This window comes from Oncorhynchus keta, chromosome 7 (genome assembly GCF_023373465.1).
Source record: "Oncorhynchus keta strain PuntledgeMale-10-30-2019 chromosome 7, Oket_V2, whole genome shotgun sequence".
NCBI classification, from domain to species: Eukaryota; Metazoa; Chordata; class Actinopteri; order Salmoniformes; family Salmonidae; genus Oncorhynchus; species Oncorhynchus keta.
Window position 1 is genome coordinate 8,401,365 of NC_068427.1, and position 15,750 is coordinate 8,417,114.

The 15,750-nt window shown below is 49.0% G+C and overlaps 1 protein-coding gene across 7 annotated transcripts in view; it reads left to right on the top strand.

The window, feature by feature from the left end:
• LOC118385920 (histone deacetylase 4) overlaps nucleotides 1-15,750 on the top strand; it is a 281,140-nt gene that overhangs the window by 243,390 nt on the left and 22,000 nt on the right. The window contains exons 30-35 of one of the 7 annotated variants that reach the window (XM_052521886.1): nucleotides 1,852-2,004; nucleotides 3,920-4,574; nucleotides 5,064-5,114; nucleotides 5,509-6,300; nucleotides 8,729-9,118; nucleotides 9,217-9,683. The gene's annotated coding sequence lies outside the window, so the exon portion shown is untranslated. Of the gene's footprint in view, nucleotides 1-1,851; nucleotides 2,152-2,888; nucleotides 3,191-3,919; nucleotides 4,575-5,063; nucleotides 5,115-5,508; nucleotides 6,301-7,011; nucleotides 7,059-7,115; nucleotides 7,194-8,728; nucleotides 9,119-9,216; nucleotides 9,684-9,736; nucleotides 9,825-12,663; nucleotides 13,136-13,664; nucleotides 13,894-15,750 lie in introns of those variants that run through there. The other 6 variants (XM_052521892.1, XM_052521893.1, XM_052521887.1 and 3 more) reach the window with 6 other exon arrangements.

A 15,750-nucleotide genomic window follows, 5' to 3' on the forward strand; every position in this document is an offset into this window, starting at 1 on the left:
CAGAGAGATGGAGAGGGGAAGAGAAAGAGAGAGTCTGGAACAGTGAGTTGACAGAGAGATGGAGAGGGGAAGAGAAAGAGAGAGTCTGGAACAGTGAGTTGACAGAGAGAGTTGGAGAGAAAGAGAGAGTCTGGAACAGTGAGTTGACAGAGAGAGGTGGAGAGAAAGAGAGAGTCTGGAACAGTGAGTTGACAGAGAGATGGAGAGGGGAAGAGAAAGAGAAAGTCTGGAACAGTGAGTTGACAGAGAGAGATGGAGAGGGGAAGAGAAAGAGAGAGTCTGGAACAGTGAGTTGACAGAGAGATGGAGAGGTGGAGAGAAAGAGAGAGTCTGGAACAGTGAGTTGACAAAGAGAGGTGGAGAGAAAGAGAGAGTCTGGAACAGTGAGTTGACAGAGAGAGGTGGAGAGAAAGAGAGAGTCTGGAACAGTGAGTTGACAGAGAGAGGTGGAGAGAAAGAGAGAGTCTGGAACAGTGAGTTGACAGAGAGAGGTGGAGAGAAAGAGAGAGTCTGGAACAGTGAGTTGACAGAGAGAGATGGAGAGAAAGAGAGAGTCTGGAACAGTGAGTTGACAGAGAGATGGAGAGGTGGAGAGAAAGAGAGAGTCTGGAACAGTGAGTTGACAAAGAGAGGTGGAGAGAAAGAGAGAGTCTGGAACAGTGAGTTGACAGAGAGAGGTGGAGAGAAAGAGAGAGTCTGGAACAGTGAGTTGACAGAGAGAGGTGGAGAGAAAGAGAGAGTCTGGAACAGTGAGTTGACAGAGAGAGATGGAGAGGGGAAGAGAAAGAGAGAGTCTGGAACAGTGAGTTGACAGAGAGAGATGGAGAGGGGAAGAGAAAGAGAGTCTGGAACAGTGAGTTGACAGAGAGAGATGGAGAGGGGAAGAGAAAGAGAGAGTCTGGAACAGTGAGTTGACAGAGAGAGGTGGAGAGAAAGAGAGAGTCTGGAACAGCAAGTTGACAGAGAGATGTAGAGGGGAAGAGAAATAGAGCGCCTGGAACAATGAGTTGACAGAGAGAGATGGAGAGGGGAAGAGAAAGAGAGAGTCTGGAACAGTGAGTTGACAGAGAGAGGTGGAGAGAAAGAGAGACCCTGGAACAGTGAGTTGACAGAGAGATTGAGAGGTGGAGAGAAAGAGAGACCCTGGAACAGTGAGTTGACAGAGAGATGGAGAGGGGAAGAGAAAGAGAGAGTCTGGAACAGTGAGTTGACAGAGAGAGGTGGAGAGAAAGAGAGAGTCTGGAACAGTGAGTTGACAGAGAGAGGTGGAGAGAAAGAGAGACCCTGGAACAGTGAGTTGACAGAGAGATTGAGAGGTGGAGAGAAAGAGAGACCCTGGAACAGTGAGTTGACAGAGAGGTGGAGAGGGGAAGAGAAAGAGAGAGTCTGGAACAGTGAGTTGACAGAGATGGAGAGGTGGAGAGAAAGAGAGTCTGGAACAGTGAGTTGACAGAGAGATGGAGAGGGGAAGAGAAAGAGAGAGTCTGGAACAGTGAGTTGACAGAGAGAGGGGAAGAGAAAGAGAGAGTCTGGAACAGTGAGTTGACAGAGAGATGGAGAGGGGAAGAGAAAGAGAGAGTCTGGAACAGTGAGTTGACAGAGAGAGGTGGAGAGAACGAGAGATTCTGGAACAGTGAGTTGACAGAGAGTGGTGGAGAGAAAGAGACAGTCTGGAACAGTGAGTTGACAGAGAGATGGAGAGGGGAAGAGAAAGAGAGAGTCTGGAACAGTGAGTTGACAAAGAGAGGTGGAGAGAAAGAGAGAGTCTGGAACAGTGAGTTGACAGATGGAGATGGAGAGGGGAAGAGAAAGAGAGAGTCTGGAACAGTGAGTTGACAGAGAGATGGAGAGGTGGAGAGAAAGAGAGAGTCTGGAACAGTGAGTTGACAGAGAGATGGAGAGGTGGAGAGAAAGAGAGAGCCTGGAACAGTGAGTTGACAGAGAGATTGAGATGTAGAGAGAAAGAGAGAGTCTGGAACAGTGAGTTGACAGAGAGATGGAGAGGTGGAGAGAAAGAGAGAGTCTGGAACAGTGAGTTGACAGAGAGATGGAGAGGGGAAGAGAAAGAGAGAGTCTGGAACAGTGAGTTGACAGAGAGAGGTGGAAAGAACGAGAGATTCTGGAACAGTGAGTTGACAGAGAGATGGAGAGGTAGAGAGAAAGAGAGAGTCTGGAACAGTGAGTTGACAGAGAGATGGAGACGAAGAGAGAAAGAGAGAGTCTGGAACAGTGAGTTGACAGAGAGAGATGGAGAGAGAGAGAGTCTGGAACAGTGAGTTGACAGAGAGATGGAGAGGTGGAGAGAAAGAGAGAGTCTGGAACAGTGAGTTGACAGAGAAAGGTGGAGAGAAACAGAGACCCTGGAACAGTGAGTTGACAGAGCGAGATGGAGAGGGGAAGAGAAAGAGAGAGTCTGGAACAGTGAGTTGACAGAGAGATGGAGAGGGGAAGAGAAAGAGAGAGTCTGGAACAGTGAGTTGACAGAGAGATGGAGAGGGGAAGAGAAAGAGAGAGTCTGGAACAGTGAGTTGACAGAGAGATGGAGAGGGGAAGAGAAAGAGAGAGTCTGGAACAGTGAGTTGACAGAGAGATGGAGAGGGGAAGAGAAAGAGAGAGTCTGGAACAGTGAGTTGACAGAGAGAGATGGAGAGGGGAAGAGAAAGAGAGAGTCTGGAACAGTGAGTTGACAGAGAGATGGAGAGGGAAGAGAAAGAGAGAGTCTGGAACAGTGAGTTGACAGAGAGATGGAGAGGGGAAGAGAGAGTCTGGAACAGTGAGTTGACAGAACAGTGAGAGAACAGAGATTCTGAACAGTGAGTTGACAGAGAGATGTAGAGGTGGAGAGAAAGAGACAGTCTGGAAGAGTGAGTTGACAGAGAGATGGAGAGGTAGAGAGAAAGAGAGAGTCTGGAACAGTGAGTTGACAGAGAGATGGAGACGAAGAGAGAAAGAGAGAGTCTGGAACAGTGAGTTGACAGAGAGAGATGGAGAGGTGGAGAGAAACAGAGAGTCTGGAACAGTGAGTTGACAGAGAGATGGAGAGGTAGAGAGAAAGAGAGAGTCTGGAACAGTGAGTTGACAGAGAGAGGTGGAGAGAAAGAGAGAGTCTGGAACAGTGAGTTGACAGAGAGATGGAGAGGGGAAGAGAAAGAGAGAGTCTGGAACAGTGAGTTGACAGAGTGATGGAGAGGTGGAGAGAAAGAGAGAGTCTGGAACAGTGAGTTGACAGAGAGAGGTGGAGAGAAACAGAGACCCTGGAACAGTGAGTTGACAGAGCGAGATGGAGAGGGGAAGAGAAAGAGAGAGTCTGGAACAGTGAGTTGGCAGAGAGATGGAGAGGGGAAGAGAAAGAGAGAGTCTGGAACAGTGAGTTGACAGAGAGGTGGAGAGGGGAAGAGAAAGAGAGAGTCTGGAACAGTGAGTTGACAGAGATGGAGAGGTGGAGAGAAAGAGAGTCTGGAACAGTGAGTTGACAGAGAGATGGAGAGGGGAAGAGAAAGAGAGAGTCTGGAACAGTGAGTTGACAGAGAGAGGGGAAGAGAAAGAGAGAGTCTGAAACAGTGAGTTGACAGAGAGATGGAGAGGGGAAGAGAAAGAGAGAGTCTGGAACAGTGAGTTGACAGAGAGAGGTGGAGAGAACGAGAGATTCTGGAACAGTGAGTTGACAGAGAGTGGTGGAGAGAAAGAGACAGTCTGGAACAGTGAGTTGACAGAGAGATGGAGAGGGGAAGAGAAAGAGAGAGTCTGGAACAGTGAGTTGACAAAGAGAGGTGGAGAGAAAGAGAGAGTCTGGAACAGTGAGTTGACAGATGGAGATGGAGAGGGGAAGAGAAAGAGAGAGTCTGGAACAGTGAGTTGACAGAGAGAGGTGGAGAGAAAGAGAGAGTCTGGAACAGTGAGTTGACAGAGAGATGGAGAGGTGGAGAGAAAGAGAGACCCTGGAACAGTGAGTTGACAGAGAGATTGAGATGTAGAGAGAAAGAGAGAGTCTGGAACAGTGAGTTGACAGAGAGATGGAGAGGGGAAGAGAAAGAGAGAGTCTGGAACAGTGAGTTGACAGAGAGATGGAGAGGGGAAGAGAAAGAGAGAGTCTGGAACAGTGAGTTGACAGAGAGATGGAGAGGGGAAGAGAAAGAGAGAGTCTGGAACAGTGAGTTGACAGAGAGATGGAGAGGGGAAGAGAAAGAGAGAGTCTGGAACAGTGAGTTGACAGAGAGATGGAGAGGTAGAGAGAAAGAGAGAGTCTGGAACAGTGAGTTGACAGAGAGATGGAGACGAAGAGAGAAAGAGAGAGTCTGGAACAGTGAGTTGACAGAGAGAGATGGAGAGGTGGAGAGAAACAGAGAGTCTGGAACAGTGAGTTGACAGAGAGAGGTGGAGAGAACGAGAGATTCTGGAACAGTGAGTTGACAGAGAGATGGAGAGGTAGAGAGAAAGAGAGAGTCTGGAACAGTGAGTTGACAGAGAGATGGAGACGAAGAGAGAAAGAGAGAGTCTGGAACAGTGAGTTGACAGAGAGAGATGGAGAGGTGGAGAGAAACAGAGAGTCTGGAACAGTGAGTTGACAGAGAGAGGTGGAGAGAAAGAGAGAGTCTGGAACAGTGAGTTGACAGAGAGATGGAGAGGTGGAGAGAAAGAGAGAGTCTGGAACAGTGAGTTGACAGAGAGAGGTGGAGAGAAACAGAGAGAACAGTGAGTTGACAGAGCGAGATGGAGAGGGGAAGAGAAAGAGAGAGTCTGGAACAGTGAGTTGACACAGAGATGGAGAGGGGAAGAGAAAGAGAGAGTCTGGAACAGTGAGTTGACAGAGAGATGGAGAGGGGAAGAGAAAGAGAGAGTCTGGAACAGTGAGTTGACAGAGAGATGGAGAGGGGAAGAGAAAGAGAGAGTCTGGAACAGTGAGTTGACAGAGAGATGGAGAGGGGAAGAGAGAGTCTGGAACAGTGAGTTGACAGAGAGATGGAGAGGGGAAGAGAAAGAGAGAGTCTGGAACAGTGAGTTTACAGAGAGAGGTGGAGAGAACGAGAGATTCTGGAACAGTGAGTTGACAGAGAGATGTAAAGGTGGAGAGAAAGAGACAGTCTGGAACAGTGAGTTGACAGAGAGATGGAGAGGTAGAGAGAAAGAGAGAGTCTGGAACAGTGAGTTGACAGAGAGAGATGGAGAGGGGAAGAGAAAGAGAGAGTCTGGAACAGTGAGTTGACAGAGAGAGGTGGAGAGAAAGAGAGAGTCTGGAACAGTGAGTTGACAGAGAGATGGGGAAGAGAAAGAGAGAGTCTGAACAGTGAGTTGACAGAGTGATGGAGAGGTGGAGAGAAAGAGAGAGTCTGGAACAGTGAGTTGACAGAGAGAGGTGGAGAGAAACAGAGACCCTGGAACAGTGAGTTGACAGAGCGAGATGGAGAGGGGAAGAGAAAGAGAGAGTCTGGAACAGTGAGTTGACAGAGAGATGGAGAGGGGAAGAGAAAGAGAGAGTCTGGAACAGTGAGTTGACAGAGAGATGGAGAGGTAGAGAGAAAGAGAGAGTCTGGAACAGTGAGTTGACAGAGAGATGGAGACGAAGAGAGAAAGAGAGAGTCTGGAACAGTGAGTTGACAGAGAGAGATGGAGAGGTGGAGAGAAACAGAGAGTCTGGAACAGTGAGTTGACAGAGAGAGGTGGAGAGAAAGAGAGAGTCTGGAACAGTGAGTTGACAGAGAGATGGAGAGGTGGAGAGAAAGAGAGAGTCTGGAACAGTGAGTTGACAGAGAGAGGTGGAGAGAAACAGAGACCCTGGAACAGTGAGTTGACAGAGCGAGATGGAGAGGGGAAGAGAAAGAGAGAGTCTGGAACAGTGAGTTGACACAGAGATGGAGAGGGGAAGAGAAAGAGAGAGTATGGACCAGTGAGTTGACAGAGAGATGGAGAGGGGAAGAGAAAGAGAGAGTCTGGAACAGTGAGTTGACAGAGAGATGGAGAGGGGAAGAGAAAGAGAGAGTCTGGAACAGTGAGTTGACAGAGAGATGGAGAGGGGAAGAGAGAGTCTGGAACAGTGAGTTGACAGAGAGATGGAGAGGGGAAGAGAAAGAGAGAGTCTGGAACAGTGAGTTTACAGAGAGAGGTGGAGAGAACGAGAGATTCTGGAACAGTGAGTTGACAGAGAGATGTAAAGGTGGAGAGAAAGAGAGAGTCTGGAACAGTGAGTTGACAGAGAGATGGAGACGAAGAGAGAAAGAGAGAGTCTGGAACAGTGAGTTGACAGAGAGAGATGGAGAGGGGAAGAGAAAGAGAGAGTCTGGAACAGTGAGTTGACAGAGAGAGGTGGAGAGAAAGAGAGAGTCTGGAACAGTGAGTTGACAGAGAGATGGGGAAGAGAAAGAGAGAGTCTAGAACAGTGAGTTGACAGAGTGATGGAGAGGTGGAGAGAAAGAGAGAGTCTGGAACAGTGAGTTGACAGAGAGAGGTGGAGAGAAACAGAGACCCTGGAACAGTGAGTTGACAGAGCGAGATGGAGAGGGGAAGAGAAAGAGAGAGTCTGGAACAGTGAGTTGACAGAGAGATGGAGAGGGGAAGAGAAAGAGAGAGTCTGGAACAGTGAGTTGACAGAGAGATGGAGAGGGGAAGAGAAAGAGAGAGTCTGGAACAGTGAGTTGACAGAGAGATGGAGAGGGGAAGAGAAAGAGAGAGTCTGGAACAGTGAGTTGATAGAGAGATGGAGAGGGGAAGAGAAAGAGAGAGTCTGGAACAGTGAGTCGACAGAGAGAGATGGAGAGGGGAAGAGAAAGAGAGAGTCTGGAACAGTGAGTTGACAGAGAGATGGAGAGGGGAAGAGAAAGAGAGAGTCTGGAACAGTGAGTTGACAGAGAGATGGAGAGGGGAAGAGAAAGAGAGAGTCTGGAACAGTGAGTTGACAGAGAGATGGAGAGGGGAAGAGAAAGAGAGAGTCTGGAACAGTGAGTTGACAGAGAGAGATGGAGAGGTGGAGAGAAAGAGAGAGTCTGGAACAGTGAGTTGACAGAGAGAGATGGAGAGGTGGAGAGAAAGAGAGAGTCTGGAACAGTGAGTTGACAGAGAGATGGAGAGGGGAAGAGAAAGAGAGAGTCTGGAACAGTGAGTTGACAGAGAGAGATGGAGAGGTGGAGAGAAAGAGAGAGTCTGGAACAGTGAGTTGACAGAGAGAGATGGAGAGGTGGAGAGAAAGAGAGAGTCTGGAACAGTGAGTTGATGGAGAGGTAGAGAGAAAGAGAGAGTCTGGAACAGTGAGTTGACAGTGAGAGGTGGAGAGAAAGAGAGAGTCTGGAACAGTGAGTTGACAGAGAGAGGTGGAGAGAAAGAGAGAGTCTGGAACAGTGAGTTGACAGAGAGGTGGAGAGACAGAGAGAGTCTGGAACAGTGAGTTGACAGAGAGATGGAGAGGGGAAGAGAAAGATAGAGTCTGGAACAGTGAGTTGACAGAGAGAGATGGAGAGGGGAAGAGAAAGAGAGAGTCTGGAACAGTGAGTTGACAGAGAGATGGAGAGGGGAAGAGAAAGAGAGAGTCTGGAACAGTGAGTTGACAGAGAGAGGTGGAGAGAAAGAGAGAGTCTGGAACAGTGAGTTGACAGAGAGATGGAGAGGTGGAGAGACAGAGAGACCCTGGAACAGTGAGTTGACAGAGAGATGGAGAGGTGGAGAGAAAGAGAGAGACTGGAACAGTGAGTTGACAGAGATGTGGAGGTGGAGAGAAAGAGAGAGTCTGGAACAGTGAGTTGACAGAGAGAGGTGGAGAGAAAGAGAGACCATGGAACAGTGAGTTGACAGAGAGAGATGGAGAGGGGAAGAGAAAGAGAGAGTCTGGAACAGTGAGTTGACAGAGAGAGGTGGAGAGAAAGAGAGAGTCTGGAACAGTGAGTTGACAGAGTGATGGAGAGGTGGAGAGAAAGAGAGAGTCTGGAACAGTGAGTTGACAGAGAGAGGTGGAGAGAAACAGAGACCCTGGAACAGTGAGTTGACAGAGCGAGATGGAGAGGGGAAGAGAAAGAGAGAGTCTGGAACAGTGAGTTGACAGAGAGAGGTGGAGAGAAACAGAGACCCTGGAACAGTGAGTTGACAGAGCGAGATGGAGAGGGGAAGAGAAAGAGAGAGTCTGGACCAGTGAGTTGACAGAGAGATGGAGAGGGGAAGAGAAAGAGAGAGTCTGGAACAGTGAGTTGACAGAGAGATGGAGAGGGGAAGAGAAAGAGAGAGAGTCTGGAACAGTGAGTTGACAGAGAGAGATGGAGAGGGGAAGAGAAAGAGAGAGTCTGGAACAGTGAGTCGACAGAGAGATGGAGAGGGGAAGAGAAAGAGAGAGTCTGGAACAGTGAGTTGACAGAGAGATGGAGAGGGGAAGAGAAAGAGAGAGTCTGGAACAGTGAGTTGACAGAGAGATGGAGAGGGGAAGAGAAAGAGAGAGTCTGGAACAGTGAGTTGACAGAGAGAGATGGAGAGGTGGAGAGAAAGAGAGAGTCTGGAACAGTGAGTTGACAGAGAGAGGTGGAGAGAAAGAGAGAGTCTGGAACAGTGAGTTGACAGAGAGAGGTGGAGAGAAAGAGAGAGTCTGGAACAGTGAGTTGACAGAGAGGTGGAGAGACAGAGAGAGTCTGGAACAGTGAGTTGACAGAGAGATGGAGAGGGGAAGAGAAAGAGAGAGTCTGGAACAGTGAGTTGACAGAGAGATGGAGAGGGGAAGAGAAAGAGAGAGTCTGGAACAGTGAGTTGACATAGAGAGGTGGAGAGAAAGAGAGAGTCTGGAACAGTGAGTTGACAGAGAGATGGAGAGGTGGAGAGACAGAGAGACCCTGGAACAGTGAGTTGACAGAGAGATGGAGAGGTGGAGAGAAAGAGAGAGACTGGAACAGTGAGTTGACAGAGATGTGGAGGTGGAGAGAAAGAGAGAGTCTGGAACAGTGAGTTGACAGAGAGAGGTGGAGAGAAAGAGAGACCATGGAACAGTGAGTTGACAGAGAGAGATGGAGAGGGGAAGAGAAAGAGAGAGTCTGGAACAGTGAGTTGACAGAGAGAGGTGGAGAGAAAGAGAGAGTCTGGAACAGTGAGTTGACAGAGTGATGGAGAGGTGGAGAGAAAGAGAGAGTCTGGAACAGTGAGTTGACAGAGAGAGGTGGAGAGAAACAGAGACCCTAGAACAGTGAGTTGACAGAGCGAGATGGAGAGGGGAAGAGAAAGAGAGAGTCTGGAACAGTGAGTTGACAGAGAGAGGTGGAGAGAAACAGAGACCCTGGAACAGTGAGTTGACAGAGCGAGATGGAGAGGGGAAGAGAAAGAGAGAGTCTGGACCAGTGAGTTGACAGAGAGATGGAGAGGGGAAGAGAAAGAGAGAGTCTGGAACAGTGAGTTGACAGAGAGATGGAGAGGGGAAGAGAAAGAGAGAGTCTGGAACAGTGAGTTGACAGAGAGATGGAGAGGGGAAGAGAAAGAGAGAGAGTCTGGAACAGTGAGTTGACAGAGAGAGATGGAGAGGGGAAGAGAAAGAGAGAGTCTGGAACAGTGAGTTGACAGAGAGATGGAGAGGGGAAGAGAAAGAGAGAGTCTGGAACAGTGAGTTGACAGAGAGATGGAGAGGGGAAGAGAAAGAGAGAGTCTGGAACAGTGAGTTGACAGAGAGATGGAGAGGGGAAGAGAAAGAGAGAGTCTGGAACAGTGAGTTGACAGAGAGAGATGGAGAGGTGGAGAGAAAGAGAGAGTCTGGAACAGTGAGTTGACAGAGAGAGATGGAGAGGTGGAGAGAAAGAGAGAGTCTGGAACAGTGAGTTGATGGAGAGGTAGAGAGAAAGAGAGAGTCTGGAACAGTGAGTTGACAGAGAGAGGTGGAGAGAAAGAGAGAGTCTGGAACAGCGAGTTGACAGAGAGAGGTGGAGAGAAAGAGAGAGTCTGGAACAGTGAGTTGACAGAGAGATGGAGAGGGGAAGAGAAAGATAGAGTCTGGAACAGTGAGTTGACAGAGAGAGATGGAGAGGGGAAGAGAAAGAGAGAGTCTGGAACAGTGAGTTGACAGAGAGATGGAGAGGGGAAGAGAAAGAGAGAGTCTGGAACAGTGAGTTGACAGAGAGAGGTGGAGAGAAAGAGAGAGTCTGGAACAGTGAGTTGACAGAGAGATGGAGAGGTGGAGAGACAGAGAGACCCTGGAACAGTGAGTTGACAGAGAGATGGAGAGAAAGAGAGACTGGAACAGTGAGTTGACAGAGAGAGGTGGAGAGAAAGAGAGACCATGGAACAGTGAGTTGACAGAGTGATGGAGAGCGGGAGAGAAAGAGAGAGTCTGGAACAGTGAGTTGACAGAGAGAGGTGGAGAGAAACAGAGACCCTGGAACAGTGAGTTGACAGAGCGAGATGGAGAGGGGAAGAGAAAGAGAGAGTCTGGAACAGTGAGTTGACAGAGAGAGGTGGAGAGAAATTGAGACCCTGGAACAGTGAGTTGACAGAGCGAGATGTAGAGGGGAAGAGAAAGAGAGTCTGGACCAGTGAGTTGACAGAGATATGGAGAGGGGAAGAGAAAGAGAGAGTCTGGAACTGTGAGTTGACAGAGAGATGGAGAGGGGAAGAGAAAGAGAGAGTCTGGAACAGTGAGTTGACAGAGAGATGGAGAGGGGAAGAGAAAGAGAGAGAGTCTGGAACAGTGAGTTGACAGAGAGAGATGGAGAGGGGAAGAGAAAGAGAGAGTCTGGAACAGTGAGTTGACAGAGAGATGGAGAGGGGAAGAGAAAGAGAGAGTCTGGAACAGTGAGTTGACAGAGAGATGGAGAGGGGAAGAGAAAGAGAGAGTCTGGAACAGTGAGTTGACAGAGAGATGGAGAGGGGAAGAGAAAGAGAGAGTCTGTTACAGTGAGTTGACAGAGAGAGATGGAGAGGGGAAGAGAAAGAGAGAGTCTGGAACAGTGAGTTGACAGAGAGAGGTGGAGAGAAATTGAGACCCTGGAACAGTGAGTTGACAGAGCGAGATGTAGAGGGGAAGAGAAAGAGAGTCTGGACCAGTGAGTTGACAGAGAGAGGTGGAGAGAAATTGAGACCCTGGAACAGTGAGTTGACAGAGCGAGATGTAGAGGGGAAGAGAAAGAGAGTCTGGACCAGTGAGTTGACAGAGATATGGAGAGGGGAAGAGAAAGAGAGAGTCTGGAACTGTGAGTTGACAGAGAGATGGAGAGGGGAAGAGAAAGAGAGAGTCTGGAACAGTGAGTTGACAGAGAGATGGAGAGGGGAAGAGAAAGAGAGAGAGTCTGGAACAGTGAGTTGACAGAGAGAGATGGAGAGGGGAAGAGAAAGAGAGAGTCTGGAACAGTGAGTTGACAGAGAGATGGAGAGGGGAAGAGAAAGAGAGAGTCGGGAACAGTGAGTTGACAGAGAGATGGAGAGGGGAAGAGAAAGAGAGAGTCTGGAACAGTGAGTTGACAGAGAGATGGAGAGGGGAAGAGAAAGAGAGAGTCTGTTACAGTGAGTTGACAGAGAGAGATGGAGAGGGGAAGAGAAAGAGAGACCCTGGAACAGTGAGTTGACAGAGAGATTGAGATGTAGAGAGAAAGAGAGAGTCTGGAACAGTGAGTTGACAGAGAGAGGTGGAGAGAACGAGAGATTCTGGAACAGTTAGTTGACAGAGAGTGGTGGAGAGAAAGAGACAGTCTGGAACAGTGAGTTGACAGAGAGATGGAAAGGTAGAGAGAAAGAGAGAGTCTGGAACAGTGAGTTGACAGAGAGATGGAGACGAAGAGAGAAAGAGAGAGTCTGGAACAGTGAGTTGACAGAGAGAGATGGAGAGGTGGAGAGAAACAGAGAGTCTGGAACAGTGAGTTGACAGAGAGATGGAGAGGGGAAGAGAAAGAGAGAGTCTGGAACAGTGAGTTGGCAGAGTGATGGAGAGGTGGAGAGAAAGAGAGAGTCTGGGACAGTGAGTTGACAGAGAGAGGTGGAGAGAAACAGAGACCCTGGAACAGTGAGTTGACAGAGCGAGATGAAGAGGGGAAGAGAAAGAGAGAGTCTGGAACAGTGAGTTGACAGAGAGATGGAGAGGGGAAGAGAAAGAGAGAGTCTGGAACAGTGAGTTGACAGAGAGATGGAGAGGGGAAGAGAAAGAGAGAGTCTGGAACAGTGAGTTGACAGAGAGAGATGGAGAGGGGAAGAGAAAGAGAGAGTCTGGAACAGTGAGTTGACAGAGAGATGGAGAGGGGAAGAGAAAGAGAGAGTCTGGAACAGTGAGTTGACAGAGAGATGGAGAGGGGAAGAGAAAGAGAGAGTCTGGAACAGTGAGTTGACAGAGAGATGGAGAGGGGAAGAGAAAGAGAGAGTCTGGAACAGTGAGTTGACAGAGAGAGATGGAGAGGGGAAGAGAAAGAGAGAGTCTGGAACAGTGAGTTGACAGAGAGATGGAGAGGGGAAGAGAAAGAGAGAGTCTGGAACATTGAGTTGACAGAGAGATGGAGAGGTAGAGAGAAAGAGAGAGTCTGGAACAGTGAGTTGACAGAGAGATGGAGAGGGGAAGAGAAAGAGAGAGTCTGGAACAGTGAGTTGACAGAGTGATGGAGAGGTGGGGAGAAAGAGAGTCTGGAACAGTGAGTTGATGGAGAGGTAGAGAGAAAGAGAGAGTCTGGAACAGTGAGTTGACAGAGAGAGGTGGAGAGAAAGAGAGAGTCTGGAACAGTGAGTTGACAGAGAGAGGTGGAGAGAAAGAGAGAGTCTGGAACAGTGAGTTGACAGAGAGGTGGAGAGACAGAGAGAGTCTGGAACAGTGAGTTGACAGAGAGATGGAGAGGGGAAGAGAAAGATAGAGTCTGGAACAGTGAGTTGACAGAGAGAGATGGAGAGGGGAAGAGAAAGAGAGAGTCTGGAACAGTGAGTTGACAGAGAGATGGAGAGGGGAAGAGAAAGAGAGAGTCTGGAACAGTGAGTTGACAGAGAGAGGTGGAGAGAAAGAGAGAGTCTGGAACAGTGAGTTGACAGAGAGAGGTGGAGAGAAAGAGAGAGTCTGGAACAGTGAGTTGACAGAGAGAGGTGGAGAGAAAGAGAGACCATGGAACAGTGAGTTGACAGAGAGAGATGGAGAGGGGAAGAGAAAGAGAGAGTCTGGAACAGTGAGTTGATGGAGAGGTGGAGAGAAAGAGAGAGTCTGGAACAGTGAGTTGATGGAGAGGTGGAGAGAAAGAGAGAGTCTGGAACAGTGAGTTGACAGAGAGAGGTGGAGAGAAAGAGAGACCATGGAACAGTGAGTTGACAGAGAGAGATGGAGAGGGGAAGAGAAAGAGAGAGTCTGGAACAGTGGGTTGACAGAGAGAGGTGGAGAGAAAGAGAGAGTCTGGAACAGTGAGTTGACAGAGTGATTGAGAGGTGGAGAGAAAGAGAGAGTCTGGAACAGTGAGTTGACAGAGTGATTGAGAGGTGGAGAGAAAGAGAGAGTCTGGAACAGTGAGTTGACAGAGAGATGGAGAGGGGAAGAGAAAGAGAGAGTCTGGAACAGTGAGTTGACAGAGAGATGGAGAGGGGAAGAGAAAGAGAGAGTCTGGAACAGTGAGTTGACAGAGTGATGGAGAGGTGGGGAGAAAGAGAGTCTGGAACAGTGAGTTGATGGAGAGGTAGAGAGAAAGAGAGAGTCTGGAACAGTGAGTTGACAGAGAGAGGTGGAGAGAAAGAGAGAGTCTGGAACAGTGAGTTGACAGAGAGAGGTGGAGAGAAAGAGAGAGTCTGGAACAGTGAGTTGACAGAGAGGTGGAGAGACAGAGAGAGTCTGGAACAGTGAGTTGACAGAGAGATGGAGAGGGGAAGAGAAAGAGAGAGTCTGGAACAGTGAGTTGACAGAGAGATGGAGAGGGGAAGAGAAAGAGAGAGTCTGGAACAGTGAGTTGACAGAGAGAGATGGAGAGGGGAAGAGAAAGAGAGAGTCTGGAACAGTGGGTTGACAGAGAGAGGTGGAGAGAAAGAGAGAGTCTGGAACAGTGAGTTGACAGAGTGATTGAGAGGTGGAGAGAAAGAGAGAGTCTGGAACAGTGAGTTGACAGAGTGATTGAGAGGTGGAGAGAAAGAGAGAGTCTGGACCAGTGAGTTGACAGAGAGATGGAGAGGGGAAGAGAAAGAGAGAGTCTGGAACAGTGAGTTGACAGAGAGATGGAGAGGGGAAGAGAAAGAGAGAGTCTGGAACAGTGAGTTGACAGAGAGATGGAGAGGGGAAGAGAAAGAGAGAGTCTGGAACAGTGAGTTGACAGAGAGGTGGAGAGACAGAGAGACCCTGGAACAGTGAGTTGACAGAGAGATGGAGAGGGGAAGAGAAAGAGAGAGACTGGAACAGTGAGTTGACAGAGATGGGGAGGTGGAGAGAAAGAGAGAGTCTGGAACAGTGAGTTGACAGAGAGAGGTGGAGAGAAAGAGAGACCATGGAACAGTGAGTTGACAGAGAGAGATGGAGAGGGGAAGAGAAAGAGAGAGTCTGGAACAGTGAGTTGACAGAGAGAGGTGGAGAGAAAGAGAGAGTCTGGAACAGTGAGTTGACAGAGTGATTGAGAGGTGGAGAGAAAGAGAGAGTCTGGAACAGTGAGTTGACAGAGAGAGGTGGAGAGAGACAGAGACCCTGGAACAGTGAGTTGACAGAGCGAGATGGAGAGGGGAAGAGATAGAGAGAGTCAGGAACAGTGAGTTGACAGAGAGAGGTGGAGAGAAACAGAGACCCTGGAACAGTGAGTTGACAGAGCGAGATGGAGAGGGGAAGAGAAAGAGAGAGTCTGGACCAGTGAGTTGACAGAGAGATGGAGAGGGGAAGAGAAAGAGAGAGTCTGGAACAGTGAGTTGACAGAGAGATGGAGAGGGGAAGAGAAAGAGAGAGTCTGGAACAGTGAGTTGACAGAGAGATGGAGAGGGGAAGAGAAAGAGAGAGAGTCTGGAACAGTGAGTTGACAGAGAGAGATGGAGAGGGGAAGAGAAAGAGAGAGTCTGGAACAGTGAGTTGACAGAGAGAGATGGAGAGGGGAAGAGAAAGAGAGAGTCTGGAACAGTGAGTTGACAGAGAGATGGAGAGGGGAAGAGAAAGAGAGAGTCTGGAACAGTGAGTTGACAGAGAGAGATGGAGAGGGGAAGATAAAGAGAGACCCTGGAACAGTGAGTTGACAGAGAGATTGAGATGTAGAGAGAAAGAGAGAGTCTGGAACAGTGAGTTGACAGAGAGAGGTGGAGAGAACGAGAGATTCTGGAACAGAGAAGAGAGTGGTGGAGAGAAAGAGACAGTCTGGAACAGTGAGTTGACAGAGAGATGGAGAGGTAGAGAGAAAGAGAGAGTCTGGAACAGTGAGTTGACAGAGAGATGGAGATGAAGAGAGAAAGAGAGAGTCTGGAACAGTGAGTTGACAGAGAGAGATGGAGAGGGGAAGAGAAAGAGAGAGTCTGGAACAGTGAGTTGACAGAGAGAGGTGGAGAGAAAGAGAGAGTCTGGAACAGTGAGTTGACAGAGAGATGGAGAGGGGAAGAGAAAGAGAGTCTGGAACAGTGAGTTGACAGAGAGATGGAGAGGGGAAGAGAAAGAGAGAGTCTGGAACAGTGAGTTGACAGAGAGATGGAGAGGGGAAGAGAAAGAGAGAGTCTGGAACAGTGAGTTGACAGAGAGATGGAGAGGGGAAGAGAAAGAGAGAGTCTGGAACAGTGAGTTGACAGAGAGGTGGAGAGACAGAGAGACCCTGGAACAGTGAGTTGACAGAGAGATGGAGAGGGGAAGAGAAAGAGAGAGACTGGAACAGTGAGTTGACAGAGATGGGGAGGTGGAGAGAA